The sequence below is a fragment of the Bombina bombina genome, chromosome 4 (genome assembly GCF_027579735.1).
Source record: "Bombina bombina isolate aBomBom1 chromosome 4, aBomBom1.pri, whole genome shotgun sequence".
Taxonomy (NCBI): Eukaryota; Metazoa; Chordata; class Amphibia; order Anura; family Bombinatoridae; genus Bombina; species Bombina bombina.
The window spans coordinates 687,710,973-687,732,201 of record NC_069502.1 but is presented as its reverse complement, the minus strand read 5'-3'; the positions used below and the strand labels follow the sequence as shown (position 1 = coordinate 687,732,201).

At 40.2% G+C, this 21,229-nt stretch overlaps 1 protein-coding gene across 1 annotated transcript in view; it reads left to right on the top strand.

Annotated features, from left to right (window-relative positions):
- WASF1 (WASP family member 1) overlaps positions 1 to 21,229 on the top strand; it is a 277,901-nt gene that overhangs the window by 250,477 nt on the left and 6,195 nt on the right. The window lies entirely within an intron of this gene.

Sequence of the window (21,229 nt, the reverse complement as noted above, 5' to 3'; positions counted from 1 at the left end):
TCAAAGTACCGACCCTGGGGCTATATGCAGCCCTCAAGATCGTTTAATCTGGCCCTCCCTTGTTTATTAGGTAAATTATTAATTTGGCCCCATCAATTTTTTAGGGTTCTAAGAGGTGTAATTAGTTGATATTCTATATAGGCACTCACAAGATAAATATAAAGCCAAGCATACATTATCCAGTGTAGACTCCCTTTAGGCCCTGTTTGGATAAATGTCATATAGCAATGTTACACATAATTGCAAATACTGCTGCCATAGAATGCTAAAGATATGTGCACCCTCCTAAGCTCCTGTCAATTTAACTAGCTTTACTTTTTAACAAAGGATACCAAAGCACCAAAGATTTGATAATAGAAGTAAAGTGAGTTGTGCAAAATTGCATGCTCTATCTCAATCATGACGTTTTAATTTTGACTTTTACTTTCACGTTAACATTGTCATTGCAGAGCTAGAAAAATCCATTGCTTGCTCTCAATATTCTGGATTTAATGAAAACTCTTACTTTCTTTCTAATGACACTGTGAGTCCATGGATCTTCAATTACTGTTGGGAATTTCACTCCTGACCAGCAGGAGGAGGCAAAGAGCACCACAGCAAAGCTGTTAAGAAACACTTCCCTTCCCACAACCCCCAGTCATTCTCTTTGCCTCTAGTATAAGGAAGAGGTGAAGTAATGAGGTGTCCTGAGTAAGATTCTTCTATCAAGATTTGTTTATTTTGAAGTCTGGGCAAGATTGCTCTGGCCTTCCATCACAATCTGGGTATTGCTGTACTCCACATTAGTCTCTTCAGCAGGGCTGTGGTGGCTTTAAAGCAGTTAAGAACTTGTAAAGTGGGCTTTGCTGCGTTTTCCTAACATGTTGCTGCCTCAGTATAGAAAGTCTGATGACTAGAATGCAGGCAAGTGCCTTTTGTTCTTCTGGGGCTAGAAGGCTGCCACTGACGGGGTTAAAGGGACAGTAAAGTCACAAAAAATCTTTCATGATTTAAATAGGGCATGTAATTTTAAACAACTTTCCAATTTACTTTTATTACCAATTTTGCTTTGTTCTCTTGGTATTCTTAGTTGAAAGCTAAATCTAGGAGGTTCATATGCTAATTTCTTAGACCTTGAAGACTGCCTCTAATCGGAAAGCATTTTGACAGTTATTCACCACTAGAGGGCGTTAGTTCATGTGTTTCATATAGATAACATTGAGCTCTGGCACGTGAAGCTCCTAAGAGCAAGCACTGATTGGCTAAAAATGCATGTCTGTCAAAAGAACTGAAATAAGGAGGCAGTTTGCAAAGGCTTAGATACAAGGTACTCACAGAGGTATAAAGTGTATTAATATAACTGTGTGGGTTATGCAAAACTAGGGAATGGGTAATAAAGGGATTATCTACCTTTTTAAACAACAACAATTCTGGTGTTTACTGTCCCTTTAAGGACCCTCTGCTATTAGTGGGACAAATCCTGAGGGATACTTAGAGCAGTATGCAGGCACTTTAGTCATGTGTCTTGGAGACTGGGGGTTAGTCTCCTTCATAATAAGGAAGGAATTAACTATCGTGGGGCTTAAATTTAATTTTGAAACTGTCAATTGTTAATATGGATTTGGTCAGCTCATGAGAAAAGAGCGCATAGGGCGCCATTTCTAATGATTTGCATATCTGAGTAAATGGGTATTCTATTCCGTTTCTTTAGTAAGCGGTGCAATGCCTTTATTTATGTATGCTGCACTATTGTACTATACTTTAGGCTGTAGCCTGTGTGCGGCAGAATGAAGTGCAATGTTTACATGCTTCATCTCCATGCCGTCTTCGTGGTCCCGCCTCCTTCTTTTCGGGAAGAGAAGCACCATCTTGGACTGCAGTCCGGATGATTCCGCCTCGTTCTCCGTCAACGAGAGCGGAGCATCATTTCTATAACAGTGGTGGTGTGAGAAGTCGAGCCGATTTCTTTTCATGTGTTACAAAATCAGGCTTTTGACTGTAATTATGCAATCGGCACTTGTGTTAAGTTACAGTCTGTTGGGGTTTAAACTTAGAGGGCTTGCGCTTATCACGTTTTTATCTTATTACAATAATGGGTAAATAAAATAATGGAAAATGTCTTTTGAATTATTTCCATTCTTTCTGGGATTCCAAGGGAAAAAAAATTGTCTTTGTATGAATGGAAATCCTTTTCTTTGCTCTGATGTGGTCATAATGTTACATAAAACGCTTAAATATATCTTAATTATGTTCACATAAGGAAATATTATCATATTTTTTTAAAGCTTTTGCTAAAAAATGGAGCAGAGTTCTGTTCCTATGTTGATTTATAATTCCAGCAAGTCTGTATAATTTTAAAGTGACAGGGTAACTTTAATTAATTTTAAATAATTTTTAGCCTCATGTCTCCCTAGATGATGCTGTCTACGCTTATGCTACAGCTTCTCCTCAAATGTCCCAAGTCCTTTTTTATGACGTCACATGCAGTGCCCTGCAGTTTCTCTCTTTTTCCTGGAGGAGTTATTTGTTGCAGAATTGTCTGCCCAGGTGTCTTCTGGTATCTGTGGCATTATCTGCTTTTCCTATTTTAAAGGGAAATTGCTAGAGGAAATTAAATTGATCAGTATGTAAGGGTTCTGCTCCGCTTGCTACTATACATATTGCCTTTCTTATTGTCTGATAAGGAGGATAGTCGGTAGCATCTAAGGGTTAAATCTCCAATTCGGACAGTATAATTCCTTCATCTGGTGCTGAAGTAGTTCTCTTCAGATTCAAGCCTGTACACCTTTGGGTATTATTTAGGAAAGGTTGGCTTCTTGATTAACCTCGACTTTCCTGTCGTCGTCAGTCCTCAAGAATCTATAATTTTTATATATACTAGGATTCATTTGTAAAAATTTCTCCTGTTCTCGACTTTGTTAGGAGGAATTTCCCAGGTATGGGAGAGGTCAAGGAATCTCTTTTCCCCATCACCTCTTTGTAATAAATGGTCTCCTTTAATTATCATGACACATGGTACTTAAAGTAGTAGGGGCCTCTATTATTCTGATTATAATAGATGCTCCTTTAAGGTTGGAGACCTTTATAGACAAGTGCGGCATCCTTTGGTGTGACGCCTGGTCTGATTCCACAGAAGGGCTGTTAGGCCAATTTCTTATTTGTTATTTCTGTGGCTAATTTCGTAACTTCAAGAAGTTCTTTTCCTTGGTCTTTCAAGCAGAAGTAGTTCAGGTCCTCCTGGATACCCAGTCAGTATTGGGTCAGGGGAAGTAATTAAAGAAACCCACAGCCAATTCTCATTCAACATGTAGTGTTTACCCTCGAACCAGGATCGGTTCCTATGGGGGGGGCGGTCTATCTCTGTTTTTGTCCTGCCTGGAAACAGCTGAAACTCACTGTGCCTCAACACATCGGCAAACAGAACAGTAAAACACAGAACCATGGGTTCGGTTCCCCCAAAGCTCTGTCGGGCAAAGTTCCTCCTGGACTTTTAAAAAGGGTCCTTGATCCCTAATGGGCGGTAGATTTAGTATTCCAGGGTTATGAATTGGAATTCAACCCCTTCCTCCCAGGAGCAGGTTTCACCTCTCAAGATTATCTGTAGCCAGATAAGAATAGAGGCGTTCTTGAAATGTGTTCAGGATCTTCCTCCCTGGGAGTGATTGTCCAGTTCCAGTTTTGGAACAGGGGTTAGTTTAATTTCCATGCGGTTCGTGGTTCCAAAGAAGGATCGTTCAGCTGTAGTAGCCTGATGGTTATCTTAGCTGCCTAGCAAGCGGAAGGTTTGCAGTTTAAAACCAGCTGCAGCTATTTTTGCACCTTGAATGTGTGCTTGCAAGCTGTTACGATTCTTCTTTGGTGAGAGGATCAGTTTAATGATCTTAGACCTAAAGGATATGTACTCTCAGATTCTCTTCAAAGGGTTCTTCTCAGATTCCTGACTTTTTACCTTCTGGCTAAACTTTTTGTTGTCTTCTCCTTTCCACGGTTGGCACCCAAGCTGGAAAAGAAGTCTTTTCTCTCAGCTGCAGGGTAGTCTGCGTAGGGACTATAATTGCTTTCCTATCGATGAAAAGCCTTCTGACAGAAAAGGCCGAGATCCTTCCTCTTGCCTCTCTTTTCAGTCTACTGTTCAACATCAGCGGTTCAGTGTATTGAGGTAATTGGTCTGATGGTACTTCCATGGGCATCATCCCTTGTTCAATTTTGTTGGGGTGCTCTGCAGTTGTGCATGCTCAGTCAGTGGAAGGGGTATTATTCAGATTGTCTCAGAAAATAGGACTGGATCAGTCGTCTAGAGTCTCTTTCCTTGGTGGGTTTTCAGGATTTTAGGTCTCAGAACACATGCTTCGGAGACCTTCGTGGGTGTTTGTGATCGCGAATGCCAGCCTGCTGGGCTGGGGTGGAGTCTGGGACCCGTGAAGGGCAGGGACGTTGGTCCTGTGAGAAGCCTGCTCTCCCTTTCATCATTTTGGAGTTGAGAGCAATTTACAGTGCTCTGATGGTTTGACTTCAGTTGTCTTAGCCCAGTTTATCGGGTCCTAGCCTGACAATATAGCCTATGGGCTTTCATCATTTCCTTAGTCATGTAGGAAGTGTTTCAGATTTTTCTGTGGGCAGGTGCTTACAGTCCTGTCTATCGGCCATCCACCTTTCTAGAGTGGACAACTAAGCGGATTTCTGTTCAGACAGACTTCCCACCTCGGGGAGTGGGACCTCGATCTGAAAGTGTTCTTCAGGTTAACAACCAATTGGGACTTACCAGAATTGGTTCTAATGGCATCTCGTCAGAACATCAAGGTCCCCTAGTTTGGTTGAGGTCAAGAGATCTTCTTGCCTTTCAGATAGATGCTCTGGCAGTTCTTTGGAACTTCAGTTTGACTTACCCTTTTCCTCGGTTTGTTCTCCTTTCATGAGTCTTCGTTCAGATCAAGTAGGAGAGAGCGTTTGTTTTCTAATAACTCCTGCGTGGCTTCGCAAGATCTGGTAGGCGGATCTAATAGAGATGTCGTCTCTACCTCTGTAGAATTTCATCCAAATTTTGTTTCTCTGAGGCTGGTGGCTTGGAGATTTTACGCTTGAATTTAGCCAAGCGTGGGTTTTCTCCGAATCGGCCATTTAGACCATGATTCAGGGTCATAGTTTATCTCTGGATATTTGTTCTAGGATCCCAATGATCTTATCTTCTCTCCAGGTAGGCCTGGAGAAGGGGTTATCTGTCAGTACCTTCAAGGGTCAGATTTTGGTTCTTTCCATTCTGCGGCTTACACGTCTGGCGTATGGGCCGGATGTACAATCCTTATCAGTTCCTGGTTATAATCAGGCCTGTGCTCCTCCTTGGAGCCTTAACTTTGTTGTTATAGTTTTCTCCAGACTCCGTTTGAGTCTATGCATTTCAGAGATATTAAGTTATCTGGGAAGGTTTTGTCTTTCTGATTTTTCTTCTGTTCTGAGAGTCCGGACTCTCAGCTTGGCAGTGTGTTTCTCCTTACATTGTATTTCAGGTAGATTTGACAGTTATCGTACCAAGTTTGGATTTCTTCCTAGGGTTTTTTTCAGACAGAAGTTTTCTCAGGAAATTGTTGTTCCTTCTCTCTGTCCTAATACTTCTTCTCATGAAGGTCTGTTGCACATCTTAGATGTTATGCGGGTCCTAAACTTTTGTCTACAATCTCAGGACGTTTGTCAGTCTTCTGCATTGTTTGCTGTTTTTCTGGATAAACATAAACACCGGAAAGCTACTACAACTTTCCTTTTCTTTGGTTGAAAAGTGTTAATCGTAGGGTTTATGAGCCTGCTGGACAGCAGTCTCCCGAGAGATTTTCAGCCCCCTCCACTAGGGCGGTGTCTTCTTTTTGGGCCTTCAAGAGAGAGCCCCCTGTAGAACAGTTTTTTCTAAATTTTATAAATTCAATACTTTTGCCTCGGCTGGGGCTTCCTTTGGGAGAAAGGTTTTTTAAGCAGGGGTGCCTTCTGTTTAGATTACCTGTCTTGTCCCTCCCGTATCATCTGTGTCCTCTAGCTTGGGTATTGATTCCCAACAGTAATTGAAGATGATCCGTGGACTCACCGTGTCATTAGAAAGAAAACAAAATTTATGCTTACCTGATAAATTTATTTATTTCTTGACACGGTGAGTGCACAGCCCTCCCTGTTTTTCAGACAGGTTTTTTGTTATATAGACCTCATGCACCTCTGCACCTTGTGTTATTTCCTTTCCTTTTTCTTCGGTCGAATGACTGAGGGTTGTGGAAGGGAAGTGATACTTAACAGCTTTGCTGTGGTGCTTTTTGCCTCCTCCTGCTGGCCAGGAGTGACATTCCCAACAGTAATTGAAGATGATCCGTGGACTTACCGTGTCAAGAAATAAATACATTTATCAGTTAAGCATACATTTTGTTTTTCTTAGGAATAGCTAAATTGTATGAAAAAGTAACATATTTTGCTATAGTACTAAACAAATTACAACTTAGACACACTGTAAGTTGGGTGTTGTCAATAAGGCTCACACTCTTGAAACATTTTGAGAATTATGAGTGAATGCTTGTTCTGCTTTTAGTCAAGTAAACAGAAATGTGGTTACCAAGTAAAATATTTAAAAAGTGGTATTGTGGTATAAAAAAATTTCAAACATAGTTTCACACTCTCAAATAACTGTTGATGTAGGCAGGTATATCTCCCAGGAAATGTATGGGTCTGAGACCCCCCTTACCCTATATGTATTGCTCTCCTTCCTTCTTCTGTCATTTCAGTTTCTGCTTTTTTTGAAGTATGGTAGGCTGAGCTGGAGCTCTGCTTCAGCAGAAGTGTATATTTTGAGACAGAGAAAACACCATGTTTGGCCCTTCTCAGTACACTATGCTCAGTACTGAAGGCGTCCTGTCGCCCACGAGAATTATTGGGACCCAGCCTGTAGCCCTAATATATAGATATCTCCTTATACTTGAAAGCACATTACATCAACAAAATGCACCTTTGATAATAGGTTTTCTTTATAATGGTGGTGAGAGTCCATGAAAATCCTTACTGTTGGGAATTTATCACCTGGCCACCAGGAGGAGGCAAAGACATCCTACAGAAAAAGCTTTAATATCTTTTCTTCTTTCTGTTCCCTCCTAGTATTTATTTGCCTAGTGTTGGAGGCAGGCGAAGATTGTGGTGTATCAACATTTATAAGGATTTTAATCCCACTTTCCCTCAAGTGCTTGGAAGAGAGGGACATAGGAGAGTACTGGCTGTGCAGTGTAACAAGCCTGCCACAGGAGTCACTGGGACAGCTCCTTTAGCCTCCTCCTGTAGTACTAAGAAGATGTAGTCTGTCTCTATATCCTCTCCTCTTAGTAACAGGACAGGATGAGCTCTCTACTGAAATCTCAGGACTGTAACTGAGTAAGCACAGTGGAGGGGTCGTTATACTGGTAAGTGATGACATTTTCGCACAGCTCACAGGCTTTCAGTCAGTACATTGTGTACATGTGCATTTAACCAGTTCAACTAAGCACTGCACATAGACATACAGTACCTATGGGAGGTTTGTGCATTGTGTATTCATTTAATATAGGATGTGTACTGACAATCTTTATTCTACTATGTGTGGGTTAGATGGTGATTTAAATTTTTACATCTATGTTGATGCGGCCTATTGTTAGACTTCCCCTCCTACTGCAGTATCTGCTTAAGTTATGCATTGCGGTTGTAGTGTGTACTGTATTAACGGTCAAAATCCTGTGTTACAACTCTGTGTTCTGTTGTATCAGATTGGGACCTGTGTTGTAGTTCTTCTATATACTGAAGTAATTATTTAATTCTGTTTCAGTATACTGCAACCACTGTTTAAATGGACACTCAAGTCGAAATTGGACTTTTGTGATTTGGATAGAGCATGCCGTTTTAAACAACTTTCCAATTTACTTCCATTAACAAAGTGTGCACAGTCTTTTTATATTTACACTTTTTGAGTCACCAGCTCTGTCTGAGTATGTGTAAGAATTTACAGAATTATACGTACTGTATATACATTTGTGATTGGCTGATGCCTGTCACATGATACAGGGGGAGTGGAATAAACATAACTTTGAAATTTGTCAGAAACAAATATCTGCTACTGATTTGAAGTGCAGACGAAGTGCTATGGAATTGTCTTTTTATCATACAATTGTTTATTATGCAAATCTACTGTATTTACTGGTCCTTTAAGAGGTTCAGTAATTTAATCTGCTACCAATTTTTATACCGATTATATTACTGTAATTCAGCGATCTACTGTCATAGTATAATAGGGCTAATTTCTACTGCCTAGTCCTTTATGTATGGTTCTGTCTATTCCCTTGCTGGCAATTTTTCCACAAAGCATATTACGGTATTTAGTGTTATTATCCGTACTAGAACTGATAATAATGCATATTGCGGTATGTTAATTCCAGTACATTCCTGTTCTGACATTTTCTTTGCCAATTATATGTCTGTACACTGTGTGAGGCACTGTAATTGTGCTAATGTTATCGCATTTTGCTGTTTGTAAAGTTTTAATGGTTATCTTGTCCTGGAGCAGACTCCCATTTTGTTTTTACTCAATAACTATGGTTTGAACACAGTTTGTCGGTACAATCCTGTTTGGCAGTTTCAATTCCTAGTTTTGTTTATGGCCAAATATTATTATTTACCATTATCAGTGTATACTGGGTAGAGGGTAATGAATGAATTATCCAGTTTTTCAGGAATGTATTTTTTTTTCTTACACCATCTCTAGGGTCTTGTCATCTAGAACTCCTTTTAGTAGAGTGGTGTTACCATTTTCTCTAGCTTTTTACTAGAGGCAATTCCCACTCCCTTTATTGGATCCTCCTAGTTCCAGCTTTCTTGGAGATGAATTATGTTTGTCTGTCAGGGAAGTCAATTGGACAGCATAGAGATTTTGAGGTTCTCAGGGAGTTGGTCTCCTATATAGGTGAGGTGACTTTTATATAGCAGGCCTGATCTATCTTCTGGTCTGTTTTTGTTTTTAATTTCAGGCTAACTTCATTTTGGCAGTAGCATATATGATCTTCAAAATGGCTCTATTATCCTTATAGTGTGGAAGGAGGTTTTTAGTACTGAATATATATAGGTTCATCTCTGTTTCACCCAGCATGTCTCATTCAGGATTCACAGAAACCCATTAGGGCTATCAAACTTTTTACTTGTTCCTGTTTAGTCCTGGGAAATGTGGGATGCTGCTCTAGTTTCGATGCCCAGCATTTCTTTGTAACGTCTCTCAAACTTTAAAATATGCTATTTAAGGACATTTTCTTTTCAGTTGTTTCTGTTTCTACTTTTTCTGCATGGAGATTGATCACTTAGTTCGTGTCCCAAAAACGTTCCTTTTTTGTTTCTGTTTTGGATGCCTTGTTTTTAGACTGGCAAGTCTGTTCCTAGCAAGCCTTACTATAGGTGAGGGAGGAGTATTATTTATTAGTGCTCAGCTACAAGGTATGCTGTTAGGATTCCCCAAATCGGACTCAGGAGGGCTGAAATTAGGGTTTCTCAGACAGCACTCTAGTAGTTGGCTTTCTGTATCTTTGTTTTATTACGCAGGTAGCCTTTTTATGTCTTCCAGTTATCAAACGTTTGTTCAGGCTCTGGTTGGTTTCCTCCTTGGAATCTGATTTTTGTTCTAAGTGGTTTAACTTATCACTTTTCTTATGGGTACAAGACTCTTCCTTAAAGACAAACTGGAAGGCTGTCAAAAAACATAAGGGCTGGAGTACATTTGTTTCTGAGGCGTCTTTCTTAGAACTTACTTGGAGGCAGTTCAGTTACAGGTTTTTTTTGCATATTTCAGCTTGTTCTGTGTCTGTATATTGAACAAGAAGGAGACTTCATTAGAGCTTATTTGAAGAATTGCCTCATGCTCATTATTTTGCTTGGTAGGCCCTGTAGTTCATGGTAAATGTGCCTGCTTTCTCATTTGTCCCACCCATTTTAGGGGACTCCACAGCTTGGGTATTAGTTCCTAACAGTAAGGATTCTTGTGGACTCTCACCACCATTAGAAAGAAACATAATTTATGCTTACCTGATAAATTAATTTCTTCATTGGTGGTGAGAGTCCACAAACTCACCCAATTGTATAAATGGCACCAGTTATAGTTTGCACCTCTTTACCCTACTATCTTTCTTTAATCTTCCTCCTGTTCCTGGCTATATAAAATACTGTGAGGATACAGGAAGTAGTAGAGTTATTTAAGATTTTACTGCAGGGTGTTGTTGCCTCCTCCTGGTGTCCAGGTGATGAATTCCCAACAGTAAGGGATTCTCTTACACTCTCACCACCAAGAAAGAAATTAATTTATCAGGTAAGCATAAATTATGTTTTATGTTCCATTTAATTCTGATAATTGGTCTGTTGGTCATGCCTTCATTTTTATCTGCTGCATCTTGTGTACTCTTTGGCTTGGTATTTCTACAAATTTGTACAGTATTGCCTTTGCTTTAATTGTTTGGTTTATGCAATTTTGTACTTTTTGTTTGTGCTGTGTTGTTATAGCAGTTTTATATTGTGCTATAACTATGCTGTTTTATATTATGGGAACTGCAAGGACTACGATGAGAACAGGACTTTCATATAAGTCCTATGTCTTTATATTACTCTTGGCATTGTTTAGATGACTGCAGCCAAGTTACTTACTTTCCATCACAGCTGCTTGCTTTGTGTCCTGTCCCTGTTACAGTTAGGTCCATTTTAGTTTGGATGCGCCCTTAGGATGTTCTGTGCCATCATAACTGCACTGGACTTTAGTGCCCTTAGGATGGCATGGAACATCCTAGCCATTTAGCTGTACTGAAGCCATAGGCGCTTCCTGAATGGGATTGCGGCCCCCCCCCCCCCCCCCGACACCAACCTATCATGGAAATCACGCAGTCTTTTCAATTTTTACTTATTTGTTTACATTGGTAATTTGTTACGATGTAGACAAGTCCAGACGGGAAGGTGTTAAAATTAGATAAATACAACCTCAGATGAGCAATAACACATTATATATTACACCATGTCATGATTTATTTAACAAAAATAAAGCCAAAATGGAGAATTCATGTGTTAAAAACGACGTACACTTTATGATTGAATAGCTTGTAAAACCACCTTGAGCAGCAATAACTTGAAGTAATCGTTTTCTGTATGACTTTATCAGTCTCTCACATCGTTGTAGAGGAATTTTGGCCCACTCTTCTTTACAATGTTGCTTTACTTCATTGGGGTTTGCGGGCATTCATTTATGCACAGCTCTCAACGTCCAGCCACAGCATTTTAATCGGGTTGAGGTCTGGACTTTGACTGGTCCATTGCAACACCTCGATTCTTTTCTTTTTTTCAGCGATTCTGTTGTAGATTTGCTAGTGTGCTTGGGATCAATGTCCTGTTGCATGACCCAATTTCGGCCAAGCTTTTGCTGTCGGACAGATGGCCTTACATTTGACTCTAGAATACTTTGGTATACAGAGGTGTTTATGGCCCAAATCATCGCTCCACAACCACCGTGCTTGGCAGTTGGTATAAGGTGTTTGTGCTGATATGCTGTGTTTAGTTTTCACCAAAGGCTATGCATTATGGCCAAACATCTCCACTTTGGTCTCTTCTGTCCAAATGACATTGTTACAGAAGTCTTGTGGTTTGTTCAGATGCAACTTTGCAAACCTAAGCTGTGCTGCCATGTTCTTTTTAGAGAGAAGATGCTTTCTCCTGGCAACCCTTCCATACAAACTATAGTTGTTCAGTCTTTTTCTAATTGTACTGTCAGGAACTTTAACATTTAACATGCTAATTGAGGCTTGTAGAGTATGAGATGTAACTCTTGGGTTTTTTGCATTTTCTCTGAGCGTCGCACAATCTGACCTTGGGGCGAATTTGCTGGGAGATCCACTCCTGGGAAAATTGCCAACTGTCTTGAATATTTTCCACTTGTGAATAATCTTTCTCACTGTAGAATGATGGACTTTAAAATGTTTGGAAATTTCCTTATAACCCTTCCCAGACTGATGGGCAGCAACAATTGTTTCTCTAAGTTCATTGCTGATGTCTTTCCTCCTTGGCATTGTGTTAACACACACCTGAATGCTCCACACCAGCAAACTGCTAGAACCTAGGCTTTTATAAAGGTGGTCATACTTGCTGATGATCAATTAATCAAGGGCATTTGATTAGCATTTGATTATATATATATATATATATATATATATATATATATATATATATATATATATATATATATATCAGAAAGCAGAGGGTCCTGGTATACCTGTTACTCCTATACATTTTATTAAGGAGACCTCTTGTAATGCATTTAACATTTCTCTCTTCTGGAATCATCCTTTAAGAAAATTCTGCAGAAATATATTAGTTGTGGATAGGTACCACCTCATGAGACAATAGTATTAAAGCATTCCAGTTCTGTTTGTTATGCTCATAGCCTCAGTGAACTTTCTATATGTTCTCATATTCAGAATCATCCTCATGGACTATATGTCCTCCGAGGGATTATGAGAAAGAAGTGGTCTTTGTTATTCCTTATCTAAAAGATTAAGAAAAGGAAAAACTCAAAAGGAGAAACCCAATTTTTTTCTTTCGAGATTCAGATAAAAAAAATGTGGAAAAAAATCCAATATATTTCTTATAATCAAATTTGCTTTGTTCTCGCTATATTCTTTGTTGAAATACAGGTAGGTAAGTTTAGGAGTGTGCACATATCTGCAGCACTATATGGCAAAAATGCTTTTTAACAATGTTATATGTTTGCAAGAGCACTAAATGGCAGCAATGTTGCTGCAATACAGTGCTCCAGACATGCATACTATCTTCCTAGGTATCCTCTTAAACAAAAAATACCACGAGAACAAAACAAAGGAAATTGGAAGCTTTTTTTGTATGCTCTGTCTGAATCATGAAATAAAACATTTGTGTTCCATATCCCTTTAATGCAGGTGCCAGTGTTGATTTTTTATGTCACAAACATATAGTTTAAAAGTTGGCACTGAAGTAGCTTTATGTGAGTTGACGGGATGTATCCTGTTTTGATATTTTCACAAACCCGATTTTAAATGCATCACATATTTAAATGTATTTCAGAAGAACTCACTCAGGGGTTTGCCTTGATGGTGACAATGTGAGGTTACAGGCTTTAGTCATAATATCGTACAAAAAAAACCCCAACTTTTTATATAAGTTTATGGATAGCTCAGGTATTTGTTTTCTGCTGTCTGTTGGGACAAAACATCAAAGACCATAAAACGGAGTTGTAATCCTGGCGATTATTGTAGCATAGGATTGGCTAGGTAATTTTTGGGAAATCCAAAGACTTTCAAATCCATGCAAGAAGTCTGTGATCTGGAACATGTGCATATTCCTTGTACATACAATTGTGTGAGGGTGCTGGATTTTATAAAACAAAAAAGGCACAGTAGTATCCAGCACAGGGAGACAGGAGACCAAAAGCAAGTAACTGCCAACTTGCTAGAAGCAATATAAAACACAGACAAGGTGGTCTCCTTGCAAAAATCCTCAATTTATTGATGCAAAAGGAACAGGAACAAATAGAGTCACGACATTTCGGGGCTGTGCTGGATTTTATGACACACTCTTTGGATGTAGTGTCATTTTCATGTTTTCACATGAAACCATTGTAGTTGACCCTTTTGTCCAAAACAAACCATGATTCCCGTATCAACTAGAATATTAGGCAAGATGGGTCTGTGATTTTTTTTTTGTTTTTGTTTCATTTTTAGCTTTCTTGAATCACCTAGTTAAATGACCATCATAGTGATAAAATGAAATGTTCTTAATTTGTTAGAGCACGTTATTTTATCACTAGTGATGCCGCAAAGCCGTGTGTTTAACCCCTGCAAGGGGTTACACTTAAAATACCATTTAGGACTCGCAGAGCACTGCTTGTTCCAAGCAAAAACTGCTGCAGATCCAATCTATAGAGCTAGTCGCACAGCCCAGCTGTGCTTTGCTGGTCCCAAGCATACTTTTTATGTACAAAAAAGAAACAAAGTCTCAGAGTGTGGTAAATGTAACAGTGTAGGGAAGCCGACACCTTTGCAACATGCAGTGCTTATACTTGAGTGTATGGCAGAAGGGGCTAACGATACTGTCCTTATCACCAGTTGTAATATAGGAATATGGAAGGAGTAAAAACATCCAATTTAAAGTAATGTCCCAGCAGCACATTAATTCCTGTATTGGTAAGAAACTTAATCCAAAGCTTGTCACTTATAGCGAAGGGCAATCTGGACTCTGCTCTCAGCTGCTCCCCAAACTCAGTGGGACTTGCAACCAGCGGCACACACTCCTGTGTCAATATGTCCCGCCTCCCTTATATGTCATATAGTTATGATAGCAAACAAGTGGACATGGCAAGTGGAATTTACCGTAGTACTTTAGTGCTAGCTGTACGGACATGTTGTGCTGGTATCCTCCTTAGAAATGCCTTCTTTCCTCTCATCTGCCAGTATCCGCCTCAGGATCCTCTCACTCGCACTGTTCAGCTTCTCTCAGCACACCGATCAACCACTCCTCCTAGGATGACATTCTTTTTATGTGTTGCTGCATCCCTACTGATAAAATTAAAAGTTCTAAGAAAGTATAGCATTTAATTTTATCACTATAATGGTCCTTTAATACTTACTGCGCACGCAGCATTTGGTAAAAGGGTCTTTTAAGTTATGGTTCCTCTGCTCTAGAGAGAGGTTTTCTACCCACCTACTATGATATTGATCCAACATTACTGATGTGGTTCTGTAATAGCAAGAGGGAACATCAGATTTATAATTACCGATGAATCACTTTCTTCATTACCAGATTAAAAACCATATGTTGGCCATCTGTGCTTGCCCAATTTTTTTAAAATTTTTTGGTCCTATGCCTATTTTTGGGGCTAAACCACTCTAAATATGTTTCAGTTTGGCAGGGTGTGGATTGACTGAAGCAAGTTAAAGGATATTAAATGCATTCAGATTTTTATATAAAATGTTTAGTTATGTCAGTGTAATGAAATAACTTTGCAGGAAATGTTCATTATTTATTTTGCCCCTCTCATGGGTCTCAAATGATGAACCTTTTTTTCCTTTTTTTTTACACAGAATAGATAACAATATATAAAGGTTTTATAATATAAACAATATACAAAGCTTGTCTATGCAATATAAACAAAATATGAACAAATTTCCCCTGTGACACATAATAAAGTCGCTCATAAATCTTAATCCTTTTATAGTAAGCTAGGGTCACCTGCTGGCCCTCAAAATAGTACCTTTGTCATGGGAAGGATTTAAAGGGGATATAGAGACAATAATATAAAGTTTCTATAAGATACATTTTCTTTATGCTTAACTAATAAGCCAATGGGAGTATGATGGGGGGGGAGGAGCATAATGTACGTGAAACGTGTGGTAACTCAAGGACAGTAGGAGACCACTTTTGGATCTCAAATTATGAATCTTAAGTTTCATATTTTATGTAATATAAAGCCTGCTCTTATTTCTGTAGTTTAATATGTAAATATATAAAGGTAACATTGAACTTTTCCATAAGAAATATTTTCTCGAGGTGTAAAAGAGGGGAAGTAGGGGAGTTGGCAAGTTTGTACTATAGGAGCACATATGACTATGAGCAACACAACATTAGATAGGATATGGATGGGAAAAAAAGGAGTTGGCCCTTCTTAATGTGAACAGTAAACAGCACATATATACATTAATTGTACAGGCTCCAACTAAGCAGAATTATTATGCGCTCAATGATAAACCTTAGTATGCCGTATTCCAATAGTATAGCATAGGGTAATTACGGTTTCTCCTGTTAAGTGTGGTCAGTCCACGGGTCATCATTACTTCTGGGATATTATCTCCTCCCCTACAGGAAGTGCAAGAGGATTCACCCAGCAGAGCTGCCATATAGCTCCTCCCCTCTACGTCACCTCCAGTCATTCTCTTGCACCCAACGAATAGATAGGATGTGTGAGAGGACTGTGGTGATTTAATTAGTTTATTACCTTCAATAAAAAGTTTGTTATTTTATAATAGCACCGGAGTGTGTTATTCATTCTCTGGTAGAATTTGAAGAAGAATCTACCTGAGTTTTTTTCTATGATTTTAGCCGGAGTAGTTAAGATCATATTGCTGTTTCTCGGCCATCTGAGGAGAGGTAAACTTCAGATCAGGGGACAGCGGGCAGATTAATCTGCAAAGAGGTATGTAGCAGTTTGTTATTTTCTGACATGGAATTGATGAGAAAATCCTGCCATACCGTTATAATGTAAACTCAGCCTTAAATGCAGTAGATGTAGCTGGTATCAGGCTGTCATGTATGTATATTTTACACTTCAGTATTCTGGGGAATGGTACTTCACTGGATTTATACTGTATGCATAGATTTTACCTAATTTGCAGGGACTTGCAATAGGTTTTAAATAACAATTAATTTATTGAGGTTAAACGTTTTTTTGCTGGCTTGTAAAAACGTTTATTTCTCTGAGGTACTGGGTGAAAAAATGTTGTGGGCACTATTTTTTCCACTTGGCAATAGTTTTGTTTAATTTAAAGCAGTTCACTGATCTCTCTCACTGTTATGTGTGAGGGGGAGGGGCCATTTTTGGCGCTTTTACTACGCATCAAAAAATTCAGTCAGAGGTTCATTTTCTTCCTGCATGATCCGGTTCATCTCTTCAGAACTCAGGGATCTTCAAAGCCTTTTTTGAGGGAGGTAATCATCACAGCAGAGCTGTGAAGAGTGTAGCTGACTGTGATAAAAAAACGTTTATTTGTGTATTTTTTCTGCTGCCAGGGTTAGTTATCCTTTGCTAATGGGAACAATCCTTTGCTAAAATTGTATATTTCTTACAAAGATTTGATGCTATAACTTAATTATTTTCAACTGTCATAATTTTTTCTGTGCTTCTTATAGGCACAGTTCGTTTTCATATAATTGTAAATTACTTGAAAAAGCATTTCCAAGTTGCTAGTTAATTGCTAGTGTGTTAAACATGTCTGATTCAGAGGAAGATACATGTGTTATATGTACTAATGCCAAAGTGGAGCCCAATAGAAATTTATGTACTAACTGTATTGATGCTACTTTAAAAAAAAGGCAATCTGTACAAATTGAACATATTTCACCAGACAACGAGGGGAGAGTTATGCCGACTAACTCGCCTCACGTGTCAGTACCTGCATCTCCCGCTCGGGAGGTGCGTGATATTGTAGCGCCGAGTACATCTGGGCGGCCATTTCAAATCACATTACAGGATATGGCTACTGTCATGACTGAAGTTTTGGCTAAATTACCAGAACTTAGAGGCAAGCGTGATCACTCTGGGGTGAGAACAGAGTGCGCTGATAATATTAGGGCCATGTCAGACACTGCGTCACAGGCGGCAGAACATGAGGACGGAGAACTTCATTCTGTGGGTGACGGTTCTGATCCAAACAGATTGGATTCAGATATTTCAAATTTTAAATTTAAGCTGGAAAACCTCTGTGTATTACTAGGGGAGGTGTTAGCGGCTCTGAATGATTGTAACACAGTTGCAATACCAGAGAAAATGTGTAGGTTGGATAAATATTTTGCGGTACCGGCGAGTACTGATGTTTTTCCTATACCTAAGAGACTTACTGAAATTGTTACTAAGGAGTGGGATAGGCCCGGTGTGCCGTTCTCACCTCCTCCGATATTTAGAAAAATGTTTCCAATAGACGCCACCACACGGGACTTATGGCAAACGGTCCCTAAGGTGGAGGGAGCAGTTTCTACTTTGGCTAAGCGTACCACTATCCCGGTGGAGGATAGCTGTGCCTTTTCAGATCCAATGGATAAAAAATTAGAGGGTTACCTTAAGAAAATGTTTGTTCAACAAGGTTTTATATTGCAACCTCTTGCATGTATTGCGCCTGTCACGGCTGCAGCAGCATTTTGGTTTGAGTCTCTGGAAGAGACACTTGAATCATCTACACTAGATGAGATTACACTCAAACTTAGAACCCTTAAGTTAGCTAACTCATTTATTTCAGATGCCGTAGTACATTTAACTAAACTTACGGCTAAGAATTCCGGATTTGCCATTCAGGCACGCAGAGCGCTGTGGCTAAAATCCTGGTCAGCTGATGTTACTTCTAAATCTAAATTGCTTAATATACCTTTCAAAGGGCAGACCTTATTCGGGCCCGGTTTGAAGGAGATTATCGCTGACATTACAGGAGGTAAAGGCCATGCCCTGCCTCAGGACAAAGCCAAACCTAGGGCTAGACAGTCTAATTTTCGTTCCTTTCGTAATTTTAAAACAGGAACAGCATCAACTTCCTCTGCACCAAAACAGGAAGGAGCTGTTGCTCGCTACAGACAAGGCTGGAAACCTAACCAGTCCTGGAACAAGGGCAAGCAGGCCAGGAAACCTGCTGCTGCCCCTAAGACAGCATGAATCGAGGGCCCCCGATCCGGGACCGGATCTAGTAGGGGGCAGACTTTCTCTCTTCGCCCAGGCTTGGGCAAGAGATGTTCAGGATCCCTGGGCGTTAGAGATCATATCTCAGGGATACCTTCTGGACTTCAAATCCTCTCCCCCAAGAGGGAGATTTCATCTTGTCAAGGTTGTCAACAAACCAAATAAAGAAAGAAGCGTTCCTACGCTGCGTACAAGATCTTTTATTAATGGGAGTGATCCATCCAGTTCCGCGGTCGGAACAAGGACAAGGGTTTTACTCAAATCTGTTTGTAGTTCCCAAAAAAGAGGGAACTTTCAGGCCAATCTTGGATTTAAAGATCCTAAACAAATTCCTAAGAGTTCCATCGTTCAAGATGGAAACGATTCGAACAATTTTGCCCATGATCCAAGAGGGTCAGTACATGACCACAGTGGATTTAAAGGATGCTTACCTTCACATACCGATTCACAGAAATCATTACCGGTATCTAAGGTTTGCCTTTCTAGACAGGCATTACCAGTTTGTAGCTCTTCCATTCGGATTGGCTACAGCTCCAAGAATCTTCACAAAGGTTCTGGGTACTCTTCTAGCGGCACTAAGACCGCGAGGAATTTCGGTAGCTCCGTACCTAGACGACATTCTGATACAAGCTTCAAGCTTTCAAACTGCCAAGTCTCATACAGAGTTAGTACTGGCATTTCTAAGGTCGCATGGATGGAAGGTGAACGAAAAGAAGAGTTCTCTCTTTCCACTCACAAGAGTTCCCTTCTTGGGGACTCTGATAGATTCTGTAGAAATGAAAATTTACCTGACAGAAGACAGGTTAACAAAGCTTCAAAATGCATGCCGGGTCCTTCATTCCATTCAACACCCGTCAGTAGCTCAATGCATGGAGGTGATCGGCTTAATGGTAGCGGCAATGGACATAGTACCTTTTGCACGCCTACATCTCAGACCGCTGCAATTGTGCATGCTAAGTCAGTGGAATGGGGATTACTCAGATTTGTCCCCCACTCTGAATCTGAATCAAGAGACCAGAAATTCTCTTCTATGGTGGCTTTATCGGCCACACCTGTCCAGGGGAATGCCATTCAGCAGGCCAGACTGGACAATTGTAACAACAGACGCCAGCCTTCTAGGTTGGGGTGCTGTCTGGAATTCTCTGAAGGCTCAGGGACTATGGAATCAGGAGGAGAGTCTCCTTCCAATAAACATTCTGGAATTGAGAGCAGTTCTCAATGCCCTTCTGGCTTGGCCCCAGTTAACAACTCGGGGGTTCATCAGGTTTCAGTCGGACAACATCACGACTGTAGCTTACATCAACCATCAGGGAGGGACAAGAAGCTCCCTAGCAATGATGGAAGTATCAAAGATAATTCTCTGGGCAGAGTCTCACTCTTGCCACCTGTCTGCAATCCACATCCCGGGAGTGGAGAACTGGGAGGCGGATTTCTTAAGTCGTCAGACTTTTCATCCGGGGGAGTGGGAACTTCATCTGGAGGTCTTTGCCCAGATACTTCGACGTTGGGGCAAACCAGAGATAGATCTCATGGCGTCTCGTCAGAACGCCAAGCTTCCTCGCTACGGGTCCAGATCCAGGGACCCGGGAGCGGTTCTGATAGATGCTTTGACAGCACCTTGGACCTTCGGGATGGCTTATGTGTTTCCACCCTTCCCGATGCTTCCTCGATTGATTGCCAGAATCAAACAGGAGAGAGCATCAGTGATTCTAATAGCACCTGCATGGCCACGCAGGACTTGGTATGCAGATCTAGTGGACATGTCATCCTGTCCGCCTTGGTCTCTACCTCTGAAACAGGACCTTCTGATCCAGGGTCCATTCAAACATCAAAATCTAACTTCTCTGAAGCTGACTGCTTGGAAATTGAACGCTTGATTTTATCAAAACGTGGTTTTTCTGAGCCAGTTATTGATACCTTAATACAGGCTAGGAAGCCTGTTACCAGAAGGATTTACCATAAAATATGGCGTAAATACTTATATTGGTGCGAATCCAAGAGTTACTCATGGAGTAAGGTTAGGATTCCAAGGATATTGTCTTTTCTACAAGAAGGTTTAGAAAAGGGGTTATCCGCTAGTTCCTTAAAGGGACAGATTTCAGCTCTGTCCATTCTTTTACACAAACGTCTGTCAGAAGTTCCGGACGTTCAAGCTTTTTGTCAGGCTTTAGCTAGGATCAAGCCTGTGTTTAAAACTGTTGCTCCGCCATGGAGTTTGAACTTAGTTCTTAATGTGTTACAGGGTGTTCCGTTTGAACCCCTTCATTCCATTGATATCAAGTTGTTATCTTGGAAAGTTCTGTTTTTAATGGCTATTTCCTCGGCTCGAAGAGTTTCTGAGTTATCTGCCTTACATTGTGATTCTCCTTATCTGATTTTTCATTCAGACAAGGTAGTTCTGCGTACTAAACCTGGGTTCCTACCTAAGGTGGTCACTAACAGGAATATCAATCAGGAGATTGTTGTTCCATCTTTGTGTCCTAATCCTTCCTCGAAGAAGGAACGTCTGCTACACAATCTAGATGTAGTCCGTGCCCTGAAATTTTATCTACAGGCAACTAAGGATTTTCGTCAAACGTCTTCCCTGTTTGTCGTTTATTCTGGTCAGAAGAGAGGTCAAAAAGCTTCGGCTACCTCTCTCTCTTTTTGGCTTCGTAGCATAATACGATTAGCCTATGAGACTGCTGGACAGCAGCCTCCTGAAAGAATTACAGCTCATTCTACTAGAGCTGTGGCTTCCACTTGGGCCTTTAAGAATGAGGCTTCTGTTGAACAGAT